We start from the raw sequence: 17,855 nt of genomic DNA on the forward strand, positions 1-17,855 counted from the left end.
ACTCCAGAGATTTTATTGACAAATATCTTTTTCTTACCTGGAAAAGATGGCGAAATGTTTCCTTCATGTGCTTTTTAGAAATATTTACAAGGACAAGCACTTACACAGTTACTAATGTTGAAATGTATGTTAACCAGCAGTAGCAACTTTATTGCTTTATAATGGGTCATAATGTGTTTATTACTAAATTTGCTGATGGATCACTTTTGCATTTAGTTAGAACAAAATCTGACTCGGGCTGGAATCAAAATTAATCTCTTTTAGAAAGGATGTGTTCAGAACAGTAAAGGGAATATGTTGCCAGAGTGAAATTGTAGTTTGGAAAGCTTCCACAGTTGGAGATTTATTCAAAAATACTTGGCTGAGAAAGTATAAGCTCTTGATTGTATGAACACTCAGGGAAAAAACTGCACAGTGCATAGGACAGGTAGTGAGAATTAACATTCAATTGAATCTACAAATTAGACAGGGATGCAAGATTTCTCTGGATAACTGCAAAGTGGTAGCATTGAGCGGTAGGTGGGATTTTGTTTGATGTGTTTTAATGTCTTTCAACTGTGTTATATTTAAATAGCTTAGTTCATATCATCTTACTTTAAAATTTTATTTTGCATAATAAGCTTCAGATTATTGGTGAATAAATCAGAAGCCTTTTGAGCTTATGTTTCAATGTGAGACTGCCACTTTTAATTTCACAAATCAAACCTATTAGGACAAATTTCATTCTGGGATCTGGGAGGATTGAACAGGGGAGGAACATAATTAGGGAGTGGTGAGAAATTGGAGCTTTGTACTGCTTGAAAAATATTTGACTCTATTAAAATGTTGAACAAACCAGGGATTCATCAGTACAGATTGTATACTTTGGAATCAAAGTGATTCCAGAACCAGTGGAGTAGGAAAGTGGAAATGTCAGAATTGGAATGTTGAAAAAGAAAAACTAAATGGGCAGCACAGTGGCACAGTGGTTAGCACTGCTGCCTCACAGCGCCAGAGACCTAGGTTCAATTCCCATCTCAGATAACTGTCTGTGTGGAGTTTGCAATTCTCCCCGTGTCTGTGTGGGTTTCCTCCAGTTTCTCCCACAGTCCAAAAGTGTGCTGGCCATGATAAATTGCTCGTTGTGTTAGATGAAGGAGTAAATGTAGGGGAATGGGTCTGGGTGGGTTGCTCTTTGGAGGGTCAGCGTGGACTTGTTGGGCCGTAGGGCCTGTTTAACACCGTAAGTAATCTATCTAAAAATTTGACCGTCATAGGTATTTCAATGGTGACAATAAAAAGCTCACCATCTCAGGAAATTCATGATTTTTTTGAGAAACAGAACAGCTTGTAACCCAATGGACGTTTGAAAACAAATAGTTAATGGTTTGAGTCTAATGTAACACTTCTTCAGAACAGTTCCATTTCTCTCTCCAGAGATCCTGCTAGACCTGCTGAAACCTATCAAACAGTATTATCTGTTTTTGTTTCAGGTTTCCATCATCTATAGTATTTTATCTTTTACACAGAAATGATTTTTCAAGTTACTTACTGATCTGCACCTATGCTCTGTCATTGTTTGTAAATAGCCTTTGAACAATGAACTCGGGCAATGGTTTTGTGATCATAAATAGTGGACTTCAAAGTTTAAAAATCACACAACACCAGGTTACAGTCCAACAAGTTGATTTGGAAGCACTAGCTTTCAGAACGCTGCTCCTTCATCAGGTAGACACAGCCACCTGATGAAGGAGCAGTGCTCTGAAAGCTAGTGCTTCCAAATAAACTTGCTGGACTATAACCTGGTTTCGTGTGATTTTTAACTTTGTCTACCCTAGTCCAACACAGGTGTCTCCAGAAAGTGGACTTCAACTAACTCTACTTTGCTTTTAATCAGGGCTTCGACAGTATTTCACAAATTGGCTCCCAGCATTTCTAGCTGAAAATGTGTTGCTGGAAAAGCGCAGCAGGTTATGCAGCATCCAAGGAACAGGAAATTCAACGTTTCGGGCACCGCCCTCCTAACCTGCAATCTTCTTCCTGACCTCTCCGCCCCACCACACTCCGGCCTATCACCCTCACCTTGACCTTCTTCCACCTATCACATCTCCATTGCCCCTCCCACAAGTCCGTCCTCCCTACCTTTTATCTTAGCCTGCTGGATACACTTTCCTCATTCCTGAAGAAGGGCTTATGTCCGAAATGTCGAATTTCCTGTTCCTTGGATGCTGCCTGACCTGCTGCGCTTTTCCAGCAACACGTTTTCAGCTCTGATCTCCAGCATCTGCAGACCTCACTTTCTCCTTTCCCAAGCGTTTCTAGTAGAGATTAGAGAAGTCAATAGCATGATGGCATTTGTCTTTGGATTAGTGAAACAAGAGCCCAGCCTAATGTTATGGAGTCATGCATTTGAATTCAATTGTTTGGAATAATTCCAAAATTCCATATATTCCATTTTAAAAGGTGAAATTTGAATTTAATAAAAACAGAGAGTTAAATTGATGGCCACCTCAAAAGAAATTTCAGAAGTCAGAGTTATTGAAACTGTTTGGTCCTTCACATTTCCTGCACTTGAAAATATAATGGACAATTTCCTCAAACAGTTCACCTTCCTGTTGATTCTTACTTGACTTTGACCAGGACATGGTGAATTCTCATCTCGGTACCTTCATCTACTTTTTCAGGCAAATTAATCAGGAAATCCTGAACCATCACATGTTGTAATCCAATGGTTTTAGTTGGCCAGCAGCAAAAGCTAACGATTAACCTTCTCTAATTCTGGACTGGTGACCTGAAAATAATTAATTTTGATTGCAGGTTAAAATGACTCATTTTCAAGTTGACCATTCTCAGTTCCTACTTACCAGCACTGTTGGTGTGGTCTCTTGTTCATTTTAAATCAACATGGATGGTTATTTGCGATCCTGCTTACACCTTGGGTTTTAGGTTAAGCCTGCTCTGCAACCTCCTATGTATGAATGTGCACTCGCTCCAGTCGATGTGTGCATGTGGGTCTTCCAAGGTGGGCATCCTCCAAGGTGGACTTCTGGACAGGCAGCAGAGAAAAGTGGCCGAGCAGAGGCTGATAGCTAAGTTCGGTACCCATTGGGAGGGCCTCATCTGGGACCTTGGGTTCATGTCACATTACAGGTGACCACCATTGCACTATACACACACAGATACACACACACTCTCTCACACACACACACAGGCACGCACACAGACACCCCACACACCCTTACGGGCACACACATTCCCACACTCACACATGTACCCCCTCACAGACTTAAGACACCCTGTACTCACTACACACACATACATTTTCTCACACTCACAACCCCCAACCCAGACAGACAGACAGATACACACACACACAGATAGACAAAGACCCACATGCACACATGTTTTGTGGGGTGAATTTGTACTTGCAGGGTTACATAGTACTTTGCTCAAAAACTGCATGCATTCATGTAGAATTCTGAGCTCAAAAACTGCATGAATTCATGTGAAACTCCGTTATCTGACCTTTTAGATTAGAATCAATCTAAACATCATGGCAATGACGGAGAACATAGGGGGCCAATACCTTCAACATATTGTCTAGCTATCACCATTGTAAACAGCTAACCTGAGAGTGCAACTTTTTAAAAAAAAGATTTTGTGATTTACACATGAAAGAAGTGAAACTATCATGGTATTCTAACAGATGAAAGGCTTGACAGACATTCAATTTTTCAATGTATAATTTCAGTTACATCACACTGTAAATTTTTGCTGTAAATTCTGTGTGTTAGGATTGAGCCCTTCACTACCAACTGATGAAGGAGTGTCGCTCCGAAAGCTAGTGTGCTTCCAATTAAATCTGTTGGACTATAACCTGGTGTTGTGTTATTTTTAACTTTGTACATTCCAGTCCAACACCGGCATCTCCAAATCATGCACTTTTCAAGTAATTGCTCAGGTTTGTTTTGTGAATAACCATTCCATCATGTTCTGGTCCTCAGTGTAATTAATTGTATATGATATGGATACTCGTCTGCCAAATTTCACATCACTTTTGATACCATTTCACTTGCCCCTTTATTTCCTCTGGTGAATACAATTGTGCCCATAGGTCAATGTGTCCTACCCCTCCATTAGCTTAAGTCTATATTTCAGTGTGATATCATATACTTCCCAACTTTAATAAATGTTCATTGCTTGAAGGAATCAACAAAAGACAAACTGTTACTCACAAAAAACATGCAGCAATAACTTTCTGGAATAAACTGTTTCTGGAATAAACTGTTTCTGGAATAAACTGTTTCTGGAATAAACTAAGTGAATGAGACAAGGAGATACCAATATTAAGGGATTGAAAGCAACATGTGAGTTAGCCATCCCTGGAAAGTAATTGAAGGAACAAATACAATCTGTTTCCTGGTAGAGAGAAAATACTAACTGCTTGATAAATTTTTAGCTTATAACAAATAGGCAATTAACTTTGTCTGCAAAAAGAATGTTCTGATGTTATTGGGTTAGTTGCAGATAAAGCTATGTTTTGAACAGACAGCTAACCCTGAATGTAACAAGAGACGGTGGAACTACTTCAGATAAGAAGGCAATCTACAGACTTCAGATCTACAGGAAAATAACTAATGTTGGGGATGAAGGAATTGATTGAATCATCGATAATGTCGTACTACAAAGAGAGAGAAAAGTGAATAAGATCAGAACTCCATCTTTAGCAGAACTTTGAAGAACCACACTGCATAAGGATCAAACCCCAGACATTTCCAAAGACAGAAACAGTTGATGGAATCCTAGCCAGATTCTACCACAAACTGGGTAATAACCAAAGTCAGTTGTGAGGTTTAACTTGTTTACTTGAAAGGTCTTATTTTGGTTACTACATGCAATAAAGTTTAGTTCATTGTTTCAGTACTTAATTGTTTGTGAGATTTCTGAATACATATTTGAATTAAAGATAATTTGTAGGATATTCTGAGAAGTTCGAGCAGGAATGCCGTCATAATTTCCATCACACTGCTCTAAAATTCTCAGGAATCTTTCTCTACTCCACTGCTCTACACCAGAGGTAGACTGGACACTTACAGAACAAAGTAAGACCGACTTAGAGTCTTTCATGATTTTGCATAGTAAATTGTGCCACATGACCAGGATGGTCATAATTTCTATTTTGGTATCAAGTTTGCTTAGTAAACAAATTCCTTCTACCTATTTTGTGAGATTGTTGACAAGGCTAATATTCTAACGTCTGGAACTTTAGGAATTCCACCACGTATAGAGACCATTGAATGTAGGTCTGCTGTGGACAATAACAGAGTGCCCGTAAGAAAGAGCCACAGGAGAAGGCCATTTGGCCTCATTCAGCCTGCTCCACCAGTGGAAAGGACGATGCCTGGTCCAACGTTCCTCATATCTGCTTTCCTGTGTTTTCTCCACAACCATTATTCCCTTCGTAATCAAGAAGCAATCTAAGCCTTAAATCTACACAAGGATGCTGACACCACCTCTCACACACATCGCTCTCTCTGGCAAGAAAGTTCCAAAGACTCTCAATCTTCTGAGAGAAGAAAGTTCTCACCATCTCAGGCTTAAGTTGGTGCTTTTTTTTCCTGAGACTGCGCTCTGTGATCTGAAACTGTCCTATGGGGTGACACAGCCTCTCAGTACTTACCCTGTTAAACCTCTTAAGACTCCTATATATTTCAATGAGATCACCTCTCACTGTTCTAAACTCCAGCGAGTGGAGCCTTTGCTCATAAAACAATCCCTCCCTACCAGGCATCATCTTAGTGAACCTTCTCTGAACTGCTTCCAGTGAAAGTACATCTTTCCTCAAAAACAGATTGACCAAAACTGCACACATTCTTCCAAGTGTGATCTCACCAGCACCTTGTACAGTTACCATCAGTTCTGGGGAAGGGGCACTGGACCCAAAACGTTAACTCTGATTTCTCTCCACAGATGCCTATGCCACACCAAGCATTTCTTATTAATGTACTTTCCAAATGTTTTTTAAATTTTATAACTGAACCCAATTCCACCACTTCTTCAGGAAGTTCATTTCACACACAAACCACTCTTTGTTTAAAAAAAAAACCTCATCTCTTTTTCAATCTTTCTCCTCACACCTTAAAAATATGTCACCTAATCTTGAATGTCCCCGCCCTCTGGAAAAGACACCTGCCATTCACCTCATCTATACTTGTCGTGATTTTATAAACCACTATAACATCACCCCTCAACTTTCAATGATCTAGTGAAAACAGTCCCAGCCCATGCAGCCAATCCCCATAACTGAAACCCTCCATTCTCAGCAACATCATCAGAAATCTCTTCTGAACCCTCGCCAGCTTAATAATATCCTTCCTGTAACAGGGCCACCAGAACTGGGAACAGTATTCCAGAAGAGGCCTCATCAATGTCCTGTACAACCTTAACATTATGTCCCCATCTCCTATACTCAATTGTCTGAACAATGAAGGCAAGTACGCGAACCACCCCATCGATATGTGATATAAACGTCTAAAGGTTTATGTAACTGAGTGTTGTTAGAGTCTCACTCTCCAATAAAGTGGAGAACAATCCAGTACACTCCTGATTCGTGCCTTGCAAATACTTCGTTGGCTTTTCGGTCAGTGAGTTACTGGTCACAGGATTCCCAGCCTCTCACCTGCTCAAGGAGCCACTGTATTTATACAGTTGTCCAGTTAAGTTTCTGGCGAAGAATAATGGTCCCCTCCCTCCACCACCTAACCCAGGTATTGATGGTGGGGAATCAGCAATGGCAATGCTGTAGAATATTGAGTGTAGTGGTTTGGATTCTTTTTGGCTGAATAGCCATTGTCTGCACCTGATGTAGTGCCAAGATTATCAGTCACTTCACAACCTGAGCCTGAATGTTGTCCAGGTCTTGCTGTGCCATGGACTGGGACCCCTGCAGTATCTGGGAGTTCCAAATGGTGTCAAAGATTCTGCAATAATCCCCTTCTGAACTGATGTTGGAGGGATTTCATCTGGCAGATATCAAAACTAGGATATCGAGGAAAGGGAGGTCATTTGATTGTTCCATTTCAAACACGATTTGAAATCTTGGAAGCAGCAACCCTTGCAAATGTTGCATGCAGGTCTGACTAGCTTGTAAGGTAAAGTCATCAAAGTTCCAGAGAATTACTCCCTCCTTAGGAAGAGAAAGCTAACGATGGGTTAACCAAGGTAACTCGAATCAAGAGTGAAGCCATGTTTTTTGGGAACTGACTGACCGTTCCTTTATCTCTTTCGCTTTCAGGACAGATTACCTGAAGGTGTTGAGCATATGTTTCAGAGTGTGCACGAGAAAGGTTTCCTTTTATATTAGGGCAGCATGGTGTCTCTGTGTTAAGCACTGCTGTCGTACAGCACCAGGGACCCAAGTTCAATTCAAGCTCTTGGGTGAATGTATGGAATTTGCACATTCTCTGCATGTCTGTGTGGGTTTCCTCCGGATGCCCCTGTTTTCTCCTGTGGTTCAAAGATGTGCAGGATAGGTGAATTGGCAATGAGAAATGCAAAGTTACTGAGATAGATAAGTTTGTAGGTGTAGATAAAATGCTCTTCTGAGGATTGGTATGGATTTGTTGGGTCAAATGGTCTGTTTCCAAACTGTAGGGATTGCATTACCAACCTGAAGAAAGAGGTTGAGAATGAAAGTCCTGCTCAGTAACTTCATTGGCTTGACAATTAGACTTTGCTGTTGGTGTCACTCTGCACTGCAAGCATGCCAGCCAGCCCTTTGTCTTTGCCTTGCATACCTCACAACACTACTCCGGTCCATTCATTTCCAAGTTTTACAGTTTTTCTTCCCTCCAAATTGGTGTTATTTGAAATTTAATGTTGACCTCACTCCTTGTGTACCTTCTCCACAGCCGTAATATCATATTCCTCACTCTGTTCTATTACCCTAATGCACTTTAACGGGTATGATCCACAGTACTGCATGCAAAACAAAACTTTTCTCTCTACCTAGGTGTGTGACAGTAATAAATCAAATCAAATAAAAAGTCTTGCAAATTGTGCTGATGAATGCAAGATGAAAAGCTTCGACAACATATATTTTTCTTCAACATCACTTAAGGCTATAAAAATGCAAAGGAAGAACTGGGATTTATTCTGAAAGGAATTGAGATTTTGAGAAACGGGGCATGTGTTTATCTTATTCAGAAGCATGCTTAGAATACACTTGGAATTTTATGTGTTCTTCTAGTCTTTAGAGGATATACAAGCACTTGAGAATTTGCAAAACTTATTCAAACTGATGGAATTTTGTACTTTTTAACTGTTGTCTCAGGAAAAGGCATGATCCTCCACGACTCTTTTCTCATGTAACGAATGATGTGGTGTGACCCTGATGATGTCATTGATACACAAAATACTTCCCTTTTTAGAGGAGTCAAAAACTAGGCCTGTCCATACGAACTGCAGGCCATTAATAGATAGCTTTCATTGTCTTTTCGCCATGACTGATTGTCAGACTGAAAGACAGGTGGCAGCAATGAGTCAATTTTAATCTCCTCACACAACACCAGGTTATCGTCCAACAGGTTTAATTGGAAGCACACTAGATTTCGGAGCGACGCTCCATCATCAGGTGATAGTGGAGGGCTCGATCGTAAAACAGAATTTATAGCAAAAATTTACAGTGTGATGTAACTGCATGTCCATACTCCAAACTGTGTGAGAATTTTTTCTGACAAGGCGCAGTGGCAATGATCAATAATTTCAAAACAAAATTGAGCTCACATTTGAGGAAGGCTTACGGGCATAGACTAGGGAATGGGACTGACAGGATTTCTCTGCAGAGAGTTGCAAGGACTCTGGGGGGTTGAATGGAAGTTTTCAGTGTCAGAATAAAACTGTGACGCTATGTGACTTATGCAAATTTGTCTACCCACTTTGTGAATGGTGGTTGGTATTTAGAGGGTGTCTCCGCCTGGCCCAGTGTTGCTACCCAGAATGAGAGGAAAATTGTTGACCTGCTCTGTGAGAGACTGTCTATGGCCTCATAGAAAACCTGGAGATTGAGTACTCAGTTTCTGAATGCTCTCATGCATTCAGAGGAGTGGAAATAACCTTGTACTGAACATTGCTTCAACCATGTCTAGAGTTGTATGTGTTATTCTGGTTTCAATATTACAAAGTAAAGGACACAGAAGCACTGGAGTAGATCGACAAATATTTAGATTAGATTACTTACATTGTGGAAACAGGCCCTTTGTCCCAACCAGTCCACAATGACCCTCCGCAGAGCAACCCACCCATGCCCATTCCCCTACATTTACCCCTTCATCTAACACGGCCAATTCACCTAACCTGCATATTTTTGGACTGTGGGAGGAAACCGGAGCACCCGGAGAATACCCACGCAGACATGGGGAGAGTGTGCAAACTCCACACAGATAGTTGCCTGAGGCAGGAATTGAACCCAGGTGTCTGGCATTGTGAGACAGCAGTGATAACCACTCTGCCACCATGCCACGCACTGGAAAATTGAGTGGTAGGTACAAAATGTATTTGAAGTGCAGGTTATAACTACTGTATTAGGAAAGATTGAATGATCCAAAATTCTTCTCAAGAAAACAAACAAAGCATATCAGTATTTGTAAAGAATAAAGTAACCATAATCCCACTCCTTCTTTAGAAAGAGAAAGATAACTGGTGGTGAGCTTAACTTGAGCATGTTCACCTCAGGCAGGGGGCAAGGAGGTATGACTATTATGGTGTTCTTAGCTGGCACAGGAAGGGAATTCACAAAACTGAATATGGTGTGGTTATTGGTGGAGTCAGTGCTGATAGCTGATGCTTGCTGGTAGATGAGTGACGTAGAAGTGATGCACTGAGCAAGGTGAGAGCTGCTGTTGTGATGGAGGATAGACACCACCTAAAGATGCATTCACTGGCCTTGACTGCCGAGGTGAGGACCTGGAACTTCTTTCTGCACTGCTACCATGGGCCAAGTCTTGGACTGGTCTCCCCATTCCATTACTGTACTCCCTTTCAATGTTGGTTCTGGAGGGCCTCTGATCCTGCAGAGTTACAGCACTTCTCTCAGTGCTAGAAACTAAAGCACTGCATCTGAGAAACTGGAAGCCCCGTCTGCTTCTCCATCTGGCATGTGCTTCTCCTTGCAATTACTTTCCTTTTTCTTTTAATTCGTTCACAGGATGTGGGCATCACTGGCCAGTTCAGCATTTAATGCCCAGCCTTCAGAGCAGTTAAGAAGAGGGCAGTTAAGTGTCAATCACATTGCTTTGGGTCCAGGGCCACGTGGAGGCCAGACCAGATAAGGATGGCAGGTTCCTTCCCTGAAGGGCATTAGTGAACCAGAGGTGTATTTCCGACAATAGACACTAGTTTCTCATTGTCATCATTAGATTCCTCATTCTACTGTCTGCCATAGTAGGATTCAAAACTGGTTCCCCAGAACATTGCCAGGTTTTCTGGATTAATTGTCCAGCAATAATACCACTAAGCCATCACCCCCACCCCCACCATTGCAGACTCTCACCTGCAGCATTTTTGTAATAAGTGAAGCTTCACTTTAAGAGTGGCAGCCTGTCTGTGAGAATCATAGGTGAATCGAAACACGTATGCGTGGGACACTGGGCTACTGTTGATCATAAAGGAACATTCCCTGCTGGCTACAGAGATTGATATTCAAATAAGGATAGAACATCATAGTTTGCATGCTGCGTGGTGCATAGGACAGGGCACAGGTTAATCACAATGGTCCTGCCTGAAAATGTGATTTATCCCATTGATTTCCTCTTTGGGGGGACTAACTCCTCCATATCTATGGATTTGAACGTTTGGAACATGTTCACCATTTCATTTCGATCACTCTTCAACCATCTTAATTAAATGTCATACAAAACTTTAATCCTTTATTCCTCTGTATCGCTCAGTTGATTCTGTGCTTAACTTTTTTCAAGGCCAGCATAGCCTTCCTGAGGTGCAGTGTTCAAAACCAAATTTGGATTCAGTTCTCCAGATTAGGCTTTAACAAAGGAAAAGCTTCCTCAGCAAGATCACAATATCAGTAAATGAAATTCAGTTCCACCCCTACATTCAATTGTCCCTCACTTCCTGTGTGGTGTTCATTTATTGTCGCCATAAAGTACATAGCAAACCTACTGTGACTGAAACCACAGACATTTTGAATCCTTAAGCACAGCTCAACTCCATAAGCTGTCTGTTGACTATTGTGCTCATCAAAACATAGAAGGAAGGATCAGCGCCTTGAACCTGTCCTAAGATTCAGTATAATCATGGCTCATCATCGAGCTCAGGACCTAAACCTACTGACCATTCCCCACCCCACATCTCTTGGTCCCATCAGCTACAGGAGTAATATCTATATCCTTATTGAAAATACGCAATGTTTTGAACTCAACCTCTTTCTGTGTTAACAAATTCTCTGAGTAAAGAAATTACTCCTCATCTCAGTCTTAAAAGGCTTATCTCTTATCCTTAAACTATGACTCTGGCTCTGGACTTGCCAACCATTGGGAATGTCTTTCCTGTACCTGTTAGAAATGGGGTAAAGTGTTGTTTTTGCAGATATAGGAAAGGCATTCAGAAAAGGGGTACAGCAAGAGAACTATTAACCCTGCAGGTATTTAGGGACTTTTCAGTGTATAATTGTGGTTAATTAAATACTAACTTTGGTGTGTAATTACTATAACAAAATCTTCTTTTTGTAAAATTATGCTTTCAGCAAAAAGCTGAGATAACCGAAATGCTTGAACTATACAAAATGATACAAGTTAATGAAATGTCCGAGGATGGAATGTACCAGCAGAATTGATACAAAATGTTAAACCAGATCTTGACAAAATAAATGTCTGTGTCAGCATTTACAGAAAGGAAGGTTGCCAACCTGGGGAAGGGGGAAGTAATACGGGTGGAGCACAGCTGGGCAGTGGTATCGTACAGTAAGAGAGATTGGGTAATTAGGAGTCTGGAGAGATGACCTCACTCAGCTCAAAGGGTATAACTGTACACTAACCTAAGTTCTAATTTGCTCATTTGTTTCTGCATTTGATGCCCTTTCTTGCAAGATCGTAGAATAAATTGTCTTGTTTCCAGTTTTGGTGGGCTCGTCTAAATTTTATTAAACTTGTTTCTAACAGATTTGGGGGCTTGTTCCGGGATCCCCAGCTCCGATCTCCATTCTTGGAGAAACGGAGAAGGCGCACCTCGCTGATTTCTGCGATCTCTAGTTTCCCCTTGTTGCCGATGCGGGTTTGGGCGAGCATGATCCGGACAGAGAGACCGTGGAAACAAGGCGGGCAGACGCGTCATGGCGGGTTCGGACGGGTAACTCTTGTGCACAAGACCCGGGTAAGAAAAAGGTCTTAAATAAGTATTATTCGGGCGACCGGGGTAAGCAGCGGGTTTTGTTTTGTTGTCAGCCTTTGCCATGAGTGAGGCGCACTAAGACACGGCGGGTTGGTCGGTAACTCTTATGGACTTAAGACCCGCATTCGTGGATGGCTGGGATTTGCAGCAGTACTTGCTGTTTCGCCGTGGTTCTAGGTGCGCTGAAACGTGGTGGGTTGGTCAGCATTCGCGGACGGTCGGGATTTGCAGCATTACTTGCTGTTTCGCCGCGGTGCGAAGGGCACTAAGACGTGGTGGTTCGGTTGGGTTACTCTTGTGTACATAAGACCTGGGTAAAGGTAAATTTCGGGCGACCTAGATTGACAACAGTTTTTGCTGTCTGGTATTGCTGCGGGACAGGCCGCGCTGATTTGACCAGGTAACCTTTGTGCAAAGACAAAGGTATGAAAATTGACCTTTAAGTATTACCTTAGTGGTCGGTTCTGTACGAGAAGTACAGCGGAATTGGCAACTTAAAAAAATAGAGAATAAAGGTCTTTTATTGGCTAGATTAATCTAACAAGTAAGGTGTCTAACTGATTCGATCACCCAGCCTTAGACCAGTTATTAAGAGGGGAAATCCCCATGTGGAGATTAGGACCCTGAAGTGGGTGTGGAAGAAGGTAACACTGAACCTCAGAGAGGTTAATTAAAATTATATAAAGAAAACGGCCGAGTATTAAAATGGGAAATAAGAATAGCAATTTAAATGTAAAAAGAGACATGAGAGGGACATCCGAAGACCACATCCCAATGGACAGCCCTTTAGGAAAAATGTTAAGAGATTGGAAATACAATCCTCGGATGCGAGGAAAGGATAAAAAACAAATGATAAAATGTCAATGAAAAACAGCCTTACAGTCAGGAGGAATCAGATTATGCCTCGTGTCAGAAGGGCTAGTAACTGAAGGGCTATTGAGGGTATACTTCGTAACTAATTCAAAAGCTAGAGGAGTCGTTGCGGGAAACTCAAAGTGTCTGTAAGACATGGTGTCAGTGTGTGTGTGTGAGAGTGAGAGAGAGTGAGAGAGAGAGAGAAAAGAGCTGTACAGCTAATAGAAAGTGTAACCCTTTGTGATTCAGTGTGAATGCACATTTGTTTGTTGGTGATTGAATGTTCCTGGGAGCTTGAGATCCGTGACTGTTTTGCATCTGATTTCTATTATGGAAATTTTAACATTAAGGTTAAGGATTTTGCAAGATTATGAAATAAAATGTTCTTTTTACAGGTCATGACTGCCTTATTATCAGTTTCTAACTAATCTCTTTTATCCTTACATAAAAGCGATTTATGGAGGACAGTTGAAGTTTTAACTTGAATAGACAAATTCTTTTAAGGCAGCTCTGGTTATGTCACGACCTATAGCATTGTAATTGAGCATTGACTGGTCAAGACTACTTGGGAGGACTAGTTTTGGATTTGAATAAGGGGACTGGAACCAGGTGATTGGTGGGTTTCAGAGTTGGGAACTGTGTGTATTTTGCATTTTGAATATTAAACACTGAATAAATGAATTTATAATATAGGAATATATATTTACAAGTAAGATTCCAAAATGTGTAGTTACGAACAGGCTTTAAAGAAAAGCAAGCATAAATTGATAAATTGTATTTGAGATTACAGGGAGCAAGGAATATTGCAAAGTTTATTTAAAAGAATCAAGGTCTAAACAAAACATTGGGTGATGAGGAATGGCCATAAGGTTGCCCTAAAGCTGTTCAGTTGGTTAAACTGGCTCAGCAATTGATCTGGCAACGTAACATGAGAAGCAGAAACAGAAGGCAAAAATAATGATAAGCCACGGTTAATGAGGTAATAAAGAAAAGGACAAAACTAAAAGGATAAGGAAACCGGAATGGTGGCGGGCAGCATGTTGAAAATAAAGTGAGGAAAATGGATTGGGGAGGAGATGTTAAGGGGTCTGGTAGACAGGAACAAGGATCAAAGTGGAAATCCTCACAGGCGGGATGTTTTTACTGTGGAGAGAAAGGTTACTTTAGGAGAGAGTGTCCAGATCTGAAAAAGGAAGTAAGGGCAGTGCCGTTTATGAACCTTGATGAAAAATAGGGGTGTCAGGAATTCCTGCCCCCGAGGACCCACCAGGATCCCTTGATAAATTTAAAGGTGGGACTTTACAAAGAGGATGTAGTTTTCCTAGTCAATACGGGGGCAGCAAGGTCATCCTTAAATTTTAAGCTGAAAATGTGTTGCTGGTTAAAGCACAGCAGGTCAGGCAGCATCCAAGGAACAGGAAATTCGACGTTTCGGGCCAGAGCCCTTCATCGAATTTCCTATTCCTTGGATGCTGCCTGACCTGCTGTGCTTTAACCAGCAACTGATTTTCAGCTCTGATCTCCAGCATCTGCAGACCTCACTTTTTACTTAAATTTTAAGCCCAAGGGAGTGGGAAACAAAAGAAAGTTAATTGGATTATGGCAACAGTTTTGTGATTAGAGGCATAAAGAATCAGTTTTGCGTTCATGACGAGATATTGCCACCAAATTGGGGATTGAATGAACTGCAAAAGGTGCTATGGAATCTGTTGAGGTTCTTAAAAATGAATGTGCTCGAGCAAAACAATTACAGAAACAGAATGAGAAGTCACAAGTGACTGGTAAACAAACAGAACTGCACAATTACAGTTTTTAAAATATCTTAATCACTTGCTGTGTTTCCATCCTGAACTATACAATATATATAATTAATATTTATAATAATTCAATTGTGTTAGCCTGAATCAATATTAATTGGCAGGATTCCTTCATACATTCTCAGTGACCTGTCAGCTTGATTCATGGTTAATTTGAAACATGTCATTGTTAATTAAAGAATGGAAAGCTACGTTACTGGCCAGAGTGTGTGCAGGCAGTGGTAGCAGTAGCCTTATTGGTAGAGGAAAGTCGGAAACTTACTTTTAGGGGAGCCTTAGTAGTCAGCACCCCACATCAGGTACGGTCAGGAGAAGAAAGGGGCATGATTAGAAGAGCTGCTCTGAGGGAATAAAAAAAGATATCCGGTCGGTGAGGGAGTGATCCCAGCCAAAAACAAATTCCCCAATGTGGACCCACGTTGGAATGGTATGGATGAACACGATAGAGGAAAAATGAGGGATGGTCATTTTGGGTATTAAAGGGGCAGCACCTAAAACTCAGAATTTTTTTTAAAAAGCCTTTGAAGTAAGACAGGAAAAGGAGGAAGCCCTGTCAGCCTTTTTACAGAGATTAAAGGAAGCCACTAGAAAATATTCGGGAATGAATCCCAACGATCTGGTAGCACAGGGACTTTTAAAGGTCCAATTTATAACTAAATCATGGCCGGACATACAAAAGAAGTTACAGAAATTAGAAAGCTGGAGTGAAAAACAGATAGAAGATCTGTTATATGAGGCACAGAAAGTGTATGTGAAAAGGGAAGTGGAGAAACAAAAACAAAAAGCTAAAATAATGCTTTTGACGAGAAAGTTAGAATCAGAGAACAGAGGAGGACAAGAGAGACAGAGAGCAGCTGGTAGGGGAAGGAAGCAACTGGCAGGATGTTATTACTGCGGAAAAACAGGACATTTTAAAAGACAATGTCCAAGGTTAAGACAACAAAGAGAAGCGGTATCATTGATGATTTTTGATGAAGATTAGGGGAGTCAGGGAGTCGCCTCCTGAGACCCACCGGGAACCCTTGATAAATTTAAAGGTGGGACCTGAAGGAGAGGAAACAGTGTTTTTAGTGGATACGGGAGCAGCACGATCATTCCTAAGCTTTAGACTTGGCGGTTTTAAATTAACTAAGAAAGGTCTCAAGGTTTCTGGAGTAAAAGGCAAAGAATTCTTAAATCAGAAAGCAGGACAATGGCTCACAGACTCTAGGATCTTGAAATATGAGACAATCTTAATAGAACAGGATGACCTTGTGTTAGTCACAGACAGTTGCTTGAATCCAGCTGCATTTCTGTGGCGGAGAGAGAGGGGTGGCCCTTGGTAATCCAGAACATGATTGCCTTGATATTACTGAATATCAGACTAAAGTGTGAATGAACTTAAGAGACGTACCGTTGCATCGACAGCTCCTCCCGGATGATTGAGGGTAAAAAGCACAATGAATATACTGTAGTAGACGGGATAGAGGGAAGCATTGTCGAGGCTGAAAGACTGCCTAACGGCTGGTCAGAGTTCAATGATAAGTTTTTAAAGAACTATATTGGGGCGCTCGGCTCTTCTTTGTCTATTCTTAGGAATAAAGGCCTGTTGGTACAGACATCGCCACTCGAGTTTGCAGTACATCGAATACAACCAGGTCCTGATCAAGACCTGGAAAGATACCAAACTGCACCCGAGCTGGGAGGGACCATTCCTAACCCTCTTAACTAGTGAAACAGCTATCCGGACTGCTGAGAAAGGGTGGAGTCATCACACTCGCGTTAAAGATCCTGTGAACGCCCCATTGGCGGAGTGGCACGCTCATCCTACAGACAACCCTCTGAAAGTTAAGAAAGAAAGAATGAACTGAGACAAAAGACTCTTTTTATGTTTGGTGTTACACACACATATATATATATATATATATATACATATAGTTATTGATTGTAAGGGCTGTGTGAACTCACCTCTCCCTGACACCTAAAAGGTTAAGACAGGATGGTAGGCAGGGTTCAGAGATGGGTAGATACTGGTATAGTATTGTAATGTTAGTAACACTTAACTATTCAAGGAAGTGGGAAAAATCACTTCACTACGCTGTGCCAGAATTATACTAAACAAGGAGGACTTGACGACTGTTGGGTCTGTGCAGAGGTCCCACACCATGGTGAAACTGGAATCCCCACCTCAGTAATACCGCTCACTAAAAAAGAAGTATATGATGTACAAGAATTCGACGTGGGTTCAAATCATACAAAGTGGAGATCTGAAAGGAGCAAATATAACTTTGCGAGATGGTTCCCAAGGCCAGCTCCGAAAAATCAGGCGCTATTGATAGTCTTAGAATTTCCCCACCAAAAGGAGCAGTGAATACCACCTGTTTCTGTAATCAGAATGATGCTACACCTTTCCAACTAGGAAAATCATCTTGCATCCACACCAGTCAAGCCACCGCCACGATCACTCCCTGAATATTAAATGGAACATACTGTGTATGCGGTCTGAAGGCCTATCCATTTATTCCCAGGGAAAAATATGTTCATGTGATCGAATATGTCATGTTATGAAGTTGACGAAACACTTCCTCAAAACCAGAAAGGTTGGAGTGGCTGCTGTTACCTCGCTTATATAGTCCCTCACCTCTGAATAGAAAAGCATGAGCCCAACCTGAGAAAGGAGGGGGGGATAAGACGTAAGACCCAAGTGGTCTCTGAAGGAGACTGTCTACTGTGGACACTACTCCTAAACTACGGCAGGGGTGGAAATACAGAAACTGGCGGCTGCCCTTGAAAATTTAATTAATGATACCACCGGCGTGATGG

General features: G+C 41.4%; 1 protein-coding gene across 3 annotated transcripts in view; it reads right to left on the minus strand.

The window, feature by feature from the left end:
* LOC132832860 (uncharacterized) overlaps window positions 1-16,692 on the minus strand; it is a 40,219-nt gene extending 23,527 nt beyond the window's left edge. The window contains exons 1-2 of one of the 3 annotated variants that reach the window (XM_060851049.1): window positions 16,447-16,692; window positions 2,122-2,297 (exon numbers count right to left, since the gene is read on the minus strand). The gene's annotated coding sequence lies outside the window, so the exon portion shown is untranslated. The remainder of the gene's footprint in view (window positions 1-2,121; window positions 2,298-16,446) is intronic. The other 2 variants (XM_060851046.1, XM_060851048.1) reach the window with 2 other exon arrangements.
* Window positions 16,693-17,855: the final 1,163 nt, after the last annotated feature.

Source organism: Hemiscyllium ocellatum, chromosome 35 (genome assembly GCF_020745735.1).
Source record: "Hemiscyllium ocellatum isolate sHemOce1 chromosome 35, sHemOce1.pat.X.cur, whole genome shotgun sequence".
Classification (NCBI taxonomy): domain Eukaryota; kingdom Metazoa; phylum Chordata; class Chondrichthyes; order Orectolobiformes; family Hemiscylliidae; genus Hemiscyllium; species Hemiscyllium ocellatum.